The sequence below is a fragment of the Magnolia sinica genome, chromosome 10 (genome assembly GCF_029962835.1).
Source record: "Magnolia sinica isolate HGM2019 chromosome 10, MsV1, whole genome shotgun sequence".
In the NCBI taxonomy this organism is placed as follows: Eukaryota; Viridiplantae; Streptophyta; class Magnoliopsida; order Magnoliales; family Magnoliaceae; genus Magnolia; species Magnolia sinica.
The window spans coordinates 4,316,765-4,324,691 of NC_080582.1; positions in this window are offsets into that span (position 1 = coordinate 4,316,765).

The following is a 7,927-nucleotide window of genomic DNA, read 5'->3' on the forward strand; positions in this document are numbered from 1 at the left end:
CTTCATGGTTTTTGGCCAAAAATAGTAAGTGTCCAATTTGGTCTAACCATGTTATTCTCCTAAATTTTCTAAGCCCTTTCATGTTGGGCATGCCTCCTAAAACTCAAAAGGATAAAAAGTTATCATCGAATTAAAACTTATTATAAATAGTAAAAACAAAAATAAAAAGGATTTTCCACCGTTGATCTCTGTTGATCTGATGGAATCTTGCAAATCTGGCATGGGCAACCCGGCATGGCCAGTTGGTTGCTAAAGTAGCTTCTCCTACCCAAAATCATATATGGTACGTCGTAAAAATCATTCCGGTTTGCAAGATATGCCTATTTTAAGGTTCTGACTGTCTTAATCACTTACACCTCCGATCGCGTCTTCTCTGGTCCATCTTGGCCATGAAAGTGTCCGTGATCCACTCTACATCATCATCAGAGAGATTACAATATCAGAATCAATAGATAATCGACAGTCTGGCTCAACATACATGTGTTTCCCACCTAGTAAGTGATCAGCTGGTTGATTTTCAAGAAGGGCGATCTTCATTCTGGCAACTAAATTCCATGGCACGGATCTCCTACAGAAGTGACATGCTAATGGGAAAGACAGCAGAGAGCCTCAAGTTGCAGTGCCCCTTGCTGATAGGTAATTAGTTCTCTTATGCAAGATTACCATCTGTATTTTCGGGTATAATGGTACATGGTGGGGCTATTGGTATCACTCAACTATGGGCCCCACCAGTACAAATGAGAAACTGAGTATAACATGCATCTGCTCAGATCGATGATTTTAAATTCCTCTTCTTGTAAGTGGTTCTCCATGTACTGTCCAAAATCATGACCCCATTTTCTGCTGAATTTGGATCTATCATTTTATCTTTAGCAGTCCATTGGATGACTGCTAAGTTGATTGGTATAATGAACTGATTAGTGTAAGTTTCTTACATTCTAAATCCTAAACTCTCCTTTTAGCACATCTATATATTGATCGATCCAAACAGATAGTAGCATAAATTCTGCTGATTTTCAATTTTTTCTTGCTGAATCACAAGCATCTTGAATTGGATGAGATAACGACCGCCTGGATAAAACCATCATCTTTGCCAATCTTCTTGGGTATTCATGAATTGTAGCTAAATACGTTTGAGAAATGCTCTAGTACTCCTATTTGCATCCATTCAGCTACTCCAATTGATTGATTCAGAAAACATTTCTAACGTTTCCATGCAAAATCACGCTGATACGATGATTCAATTCATCCTCCTCTCGGCCTTATTTTCTATAGCCATCCTTTTTCGAAGCCATGGATGGGATGGCTATGATTGCCTACCAAAAGTGATTTTTGAAGGCTATGATTGCCTAACAATAGTGATTCTTTATAATTAAAAGGCAACCCTTGATGGTTGATGAGAAAGAGATTTGTCACTATGTTGCTGCCTATTGTTGTTGTTTTCATTATTTCATTCTGTATCCTGCTTGTCTGTCTAGGAGGAGTCACTGGATTATTTCTAGCAGCAGCAGCTATGAGAACTGGCGATGTTGAATGGCATGCTGCGTAAGGAAGGTTCACAATTGTCAGGCTCTGTTTCTCCCTTCCACAACAGCCTCTGTATGAAGAGAGCCAAGATCAGGGGGTAGCTTCAAGGCAAAGTGAGGGTGCAGCGGTTCTAATTCCCATGTAGCAGATGTCGTCATACAAAGCCTATATACCTCGTTGTTGCCGGCAGGGGTGGCGCTTTGTTCTAACCCGTTTCCATATGAAGTGTGTTTTATCTGCTATTGGGAGGTTTGATGATGCTGATGATTATATGATGATTTTATGGATTGGGGGGCCATTTTGGGGCTGTTTGTGGGTTTTGGTCTTTTTCTCTAATTTTCCTTGTATTATTAGTGTTTTATGCTTATGGTGACACTTCTGATATTATAGTGTGGGTGATGGTGGGGTTTGTCCTAAAGAGAGAAAGAGATGAGTTTGTTAGTCTACGAAAGTGAGAAACATAGCCCCACACCAAGAGTAGAGAGAGGTTTGGGCAGGAGTGTAACAACTCCAAATTTTGGTACACTTAAGAACTGTAATTAATAGTTATAAATTTAATTTTTAAATTAAGAATGAAAATGAATCACTAGCTGGTTTGGTAGAGACACTTTAGTTGAGAGAGAGGTTTATGAATTTGACTGATGCCACTGCAACTTTTGGTCGCACGATGTCAGGATCCTAAAATTTTCAGATTGATTAAATCATATGGTGGGCCGTGGGCCACATCAATTAGATCTACCACAGATATTGGTTTCCACATTAGATTCTACGATGGTAATCGGATGGGTCGGATATGATCCCCACAATTCATGCATAATTTATGATGGATCTAACTTAATATCCAAAAAATGTTGGTGAATCTCATCATTTAATGGACATAAAGTGTATGGTCTGGATCTAAACGATCTATTGACTCATCCATTATGAGGGATTTTATGAGTCGATGGATGGTTTAGATTTGTCCCATATGATTGATGAATAATTTAAAACAAGAAAAATAAGAAAACCTAAACAATTAAAATATTTGAGTCATCTGAACTATGTTCAGCGATGTCGGATCATTGATCGATAGATCAAAAGCGGCCCAAAATGTCCAACAACAAAAGTTCAAAATTTGAATCGAGATTAACCGATCGACATGATAGTTCGATCAATTTTCGATCAATTGAAGGTACGGTTTGAGCCATCGAGGGAACAAAACATGTCCAGAGAGTTCTGTTGGAAATTTGAATAAATTTTGATTGATCGAAGTGAATTTCGATCGACCTCGATCGATCGACAATCCATTGGAGTGTTCTGTTCAATTAGAACTTTGATGTTTTAATTATATGATGTGAATTAGTAATGACCTGTCTTGGAATGCTTGGATGGTCGGAACACCATGGTTAATTAAGTGGGTCCCCACATTGAAAAAAAATCATTCCAAAATTTTGTGGAGGACAAAACAAAGATCAATGATTTGATTTCTATGCAAATTTTAGATTTAGAGAAATTGATTAATCATAGGTGGACTTATTCCAAAGACGTACACCAATAGTAATATAATTTGAATTACAATTATTTAGGTGATTGTAAACTGATTGAAGTTAGGTAACATATCGAGATATACATTACTAGATTTCAGGTGAGTGATCCTAACAACCAATAAAGTCTTAGTGAGGTTTTTCTAAGTCGGTCCACTAGCTTTGCAAACTGCATGTGGCCACCCAATCTTTTAATTGGCATAAGGTTTTCGCAGCGCATCTACAGAGACCAAATAGAGGGATGGCTATGATCAAGCACCAATATAGTATTCTCTTTTCCTTGCAAGGTCAGCCCTTGCTTAGATGACTACCAACAGACAATCTTAGTAGCTGGCCCCAATTAATTGGGATAAGCTTCAAAGGAGCAGTGACCATGACAAGGTTCAAATCCTTCCTTTTGTTCGGATGTCTCAGCTACTTACATTACAATAGTTGCAGTATTACAGCATTACGGTCAAAATAAGATAAATGCGGATGTGGATCCAAAATTTATTGTTGTATTCTTGTCACAAGGGATTGGCTTTATCCATTTTTTTGAACCAACTTTTCTAATTATATTTCTTATTCCTTCAAAGTATAAAATTAACTATTTATCTAATGCCCTCACAGGTGGGAGCTTCTTACATTATTCAAAATTTTGCACCAGAAATTAAATAAAAGTAAAATGTAATTTTATCATTCTTCTTTATTCGGAATAATCTTTCATAGAGCGTTCATCATCTGTATCTTTTATCTAGACTTTACCTGCAACATTTGTATGGTTGGAGAGGGTCAATGCCTTACTTATAATGATGGTTATCTTTTAAAATTAACAATTATTCAAGAGATTCATAAGAATAATGTGAGGGTTCGATACATCTCGTACTCCACCACTCTGAGTGGTATCGGTATGCACAACCAATTTACATGAATGCATGCCTAGTATGGTGTATGCAGTCTATCATATGCAGTAATCATCACAATGTGGAATATAATTCATAGAAAACACAACTCACCCCACATCCGCACTAAGAAGATCTTCGGCATGTCCAACGCTATCATGGATTTACATGAACACCTCCAGGCGGCACAATACACGATCGGAAGATTGACGTGACATGATTTGTTCATTGAGCGATTATTTGTGCCATTCAATCCCAGAAGTGATGTAACACATGGTGATTTACTTACATTAATTGTGCACCACTACCCAAATCCATGAAATTACGTGTCGACTAAGAAAGTCACTATACAGCGCATTACATTCATGATAAAATATATGAATCATTAGATATGAGACTTTCAACACATCGCTTGCATCAATAGGAAAAATAAATCGAACCATATGAGCTTTGGAATTCCAATACACATGCTCAAGCCATAAAGGGAGGCAGCACAAAGCTAAGCTAACAAAGGGGAAGAGTAGTATTAAGCTAACTCAACAAAAATAAGGGGAGATGAGCAAAAGTCAACTTATTATAAAGTGGAAACACGCGTCGCTCTCAAAATCGATAAAAAAGTAAGGCTTGTATCCATCACCCCACATGAATTCATAAAAATCACACATAATAAAAACCATAGATTAACTAAATTCTCGCAAAGATAAATAATTCATAACGGTCCATCAATCAATTATATGGAAATCACAATAAAATGAAAGTATGCAAAAATAAGACAAATCATGTATAAATCAACTCAAATTAGTGTAAACTTAAAGGAATCCATCACCTTAACCTTAGATGCAAATCCGAGATAGATCTCGATGTATGAGGGCTTGTACATGAACCAGCCATCGCTTGAGCAAGAGGGAGACACCACACATGTGAAGAATGAAGAGAAAAGATGATCTTCTAGGTTTAGATGTCTCCCTCTCTCTCTCTCTCTATCTTTTTCTCTCTCTTCCTTGGACGTGGGAGCATTGGTGTTTGAGTGGAGAATGCGCACACACCCTTTTATAAAGGGGTGGGCGTGAGAGGTGTGTGTTTCACATCCCACTTAAATTGGGTTTCTCCAATTTTGTCTCTTCTATCAATCTTTACTTAAATTTAATTCATTCACAATGATGGGGTCTTCGAATATGGTCAGGGTATATAATTTTTCTTGTCATCCGGAATTTAGATTGGTTTATCTTGAAAATTCTCTTAGCATGTGCTAAAATGGACTTAATCTCAATTAACGGTCCACGCTTAATGACCAGGGCCTGATTTTGGAAGAAACGTGTAGTCGAGATAAGCAAATAATTGGACAAAATTTGTCTTTGATTGATAGTAGAAAATACCTAAATATGAAATTTCACCTGTTGAACCAAAAGAAAGGAATTAGAGTTAAGGTGGTCATCATTCAACGGTGTAGGATCATAAATCGAAATCTAAATTTTGTATGATCTCGTAGTCATATGAGGTTAAAGTGTGGTGCAAATTTGAGTTGTGATTGACGGTGTAAAATGCGTCAATTGTGAGCTCCAGATTTAGAAAGAACCTAAAATGTTTACTTCAGGTTTATGGAAAAGCCTACCAAGGTGGGGTTTATATGATGGGCAATACAAGTCGTTCATATGAAGAAAAATGTCCTACTACAACTATCCATGAGTTTTCCTCACTCGATGGATGCTAAAATCAATGGTTAATGAGTTGATTTGTCAATTGAGTCACCTTCACAATGATCTAAGGGTTGAAATTCAACGTTTATGATTAATTTATGATACATAGGCATGGTATAAATTTTCACATCATAAGAACCATGTGATCTAGAATTCAAGGGTATAAGTTAATTGCATTAAGTATTTATGATTTTGCCATATTTTATTTCTCCAACTTTCGTCGTTCGTAACATCAAACTACACCATCTGAATGCATTAAAATTTGGCAAGCATTTTTTATTTTTCATGCTCTTTCCATTGCCCCAGTTTAGGCCTTAATCGCTCGCAGATGGTCAAGATGCCTTTTTAATAGGTTATATCGTCCTGAGGTCTAAATCAATGCTTTCATATATTTAATAAAGAAATTAGCTGGTAGTTGTGGTATATATCTTATGATCTTCGAACTAAGCAATTTATTTCGATATGCGTGCCGCATGTTTGGCAGATCCAAATATGATGAACAGTCAGATGACATGTTAAAAATAAAAAAACTTGATGGGTTAGTATTCTGATCATGTATGTAGGTGGGTATATGGTCAATTTTGTAAACGAATGAACACAAGTTGGTTTTTGAAGTGGTCAAGATGTAGAACATGTATACCATTAGGTTCAAATGACTTGTTTAAATATATAAGTTCCTCGGATTGTAGTTTTCATGGTAGGTTAAGTATATTTATAGGTGGTGAACAAGATGAACGGATCGAAATCTCGATTTAATACGTGTATGGACAGATGTAGAGATCAGATAGTTAGTTTACTATGATCGGGTGATTTAAAATTAAAGTGGATGATCAGATGTCTTTATCTAGTGGTGAATATTTGACTGAACGATTGATTATGATGGACATATGAGCATACTTGGATATATGATGGTCTGTCTTATTTTCCTCGTGGATTCGAGGTATATCTATGAGGAGTCTAGAGAAGTTCCGTGGATTCGGAATACTTCCCCTGAGGAAGACGGTGCTCGACCTAAAAACATCCTTCCCTACATTAAGGAACTTATGAATTTAGAGTCCAACAACAAGTTTGTGGATGAAAAGATAAATTGATTCCAACTTGTTGCATTGATGCACCCAGTAAAAATGAAGAATTTAAACTAAAACTATGTTAATCGAGGTTTGTTGGAGTATTGTGTGGGGTAGAAGTGGAGAGGTTAAACTATGCTTAGCTAAGATATGTGTTCATGTAGGATGAAAAAATAAGATAGAGAAATGTTAAGTTGAATAAGAAATTTGCTTGATTACATTAGCGAGGGCTTTGGAGCTCTTCATTCTATACTGCTTTCATAGACTAGAGAGGCAGTTGTTGAGACACTGTCTTTGATGCCATGAGATATTAAGATAGTTGAACATGAGATCTCATGCAAATCATCTTGAGCCTCCATATAAATGTATTCTGCAACTGAGACACTGTCTTTGATGCCATGAGATATTAAGATAGTTGAACATGAGATCTCATGCAAATCATCTTGAGCCTCCATATAAATGTTGTCTTTCACAGTTAGCTGCGTGTAAAAAAAAAATTGCTTTCACTGACTACGTAATTGTGCATACTATTGAAGCCGTAAAGAATGCCTCCTCTAGCAACTTACATGATCGTGCACACTTTACCAAGCCATTATTCTCACTATGTATCACATGTGGATAACAATTTATTTTACCATTAATGCTTCATTGGAAAGTTTTCCTTTATTGAATTCTTACATTTAATTTTTTCTAATATGGACGTGCATCTATCTTCTTAGCTTTGAACTTCATTTTCAATATGTGCAAGACGTTATTATCACATAGCGTTTTCTAGGCCTTTTGATTTTATTGTATTAGATTGAGTGTAAACACATAATATAAGAAACAATGGTGATTAAATGCCCAACCATTAAAAACTTATTAGGGCTCATTGTAATATTTGGATAATTTTCATTTGCCCATCCAATGAGTTGGTATGGTCACGCAAACTTAGACAAGGAATAAAAAACAAATATTAACTTGATCCAAAACTTTTACGATTGACAAGAAGTTTTTAATGGTTAATCACCATTGTTTCCTATGGTATTGTTCACCTAAGGGTTTGATCTGCTTCATTTTTTAGCTCATGCCCTAAAATGATGCGGCAAAATAGAAGTACAATGCGGATATAGAATACATCAAGGTTGAACCTATGGTAAGGGCTGCATCAATAGACTTCAGTGGCTAGAGTTGCATGTAATCCCCTCTCAACAAGGACAGTAGTCTTCATGCCACTAGAATTGTACATGAGC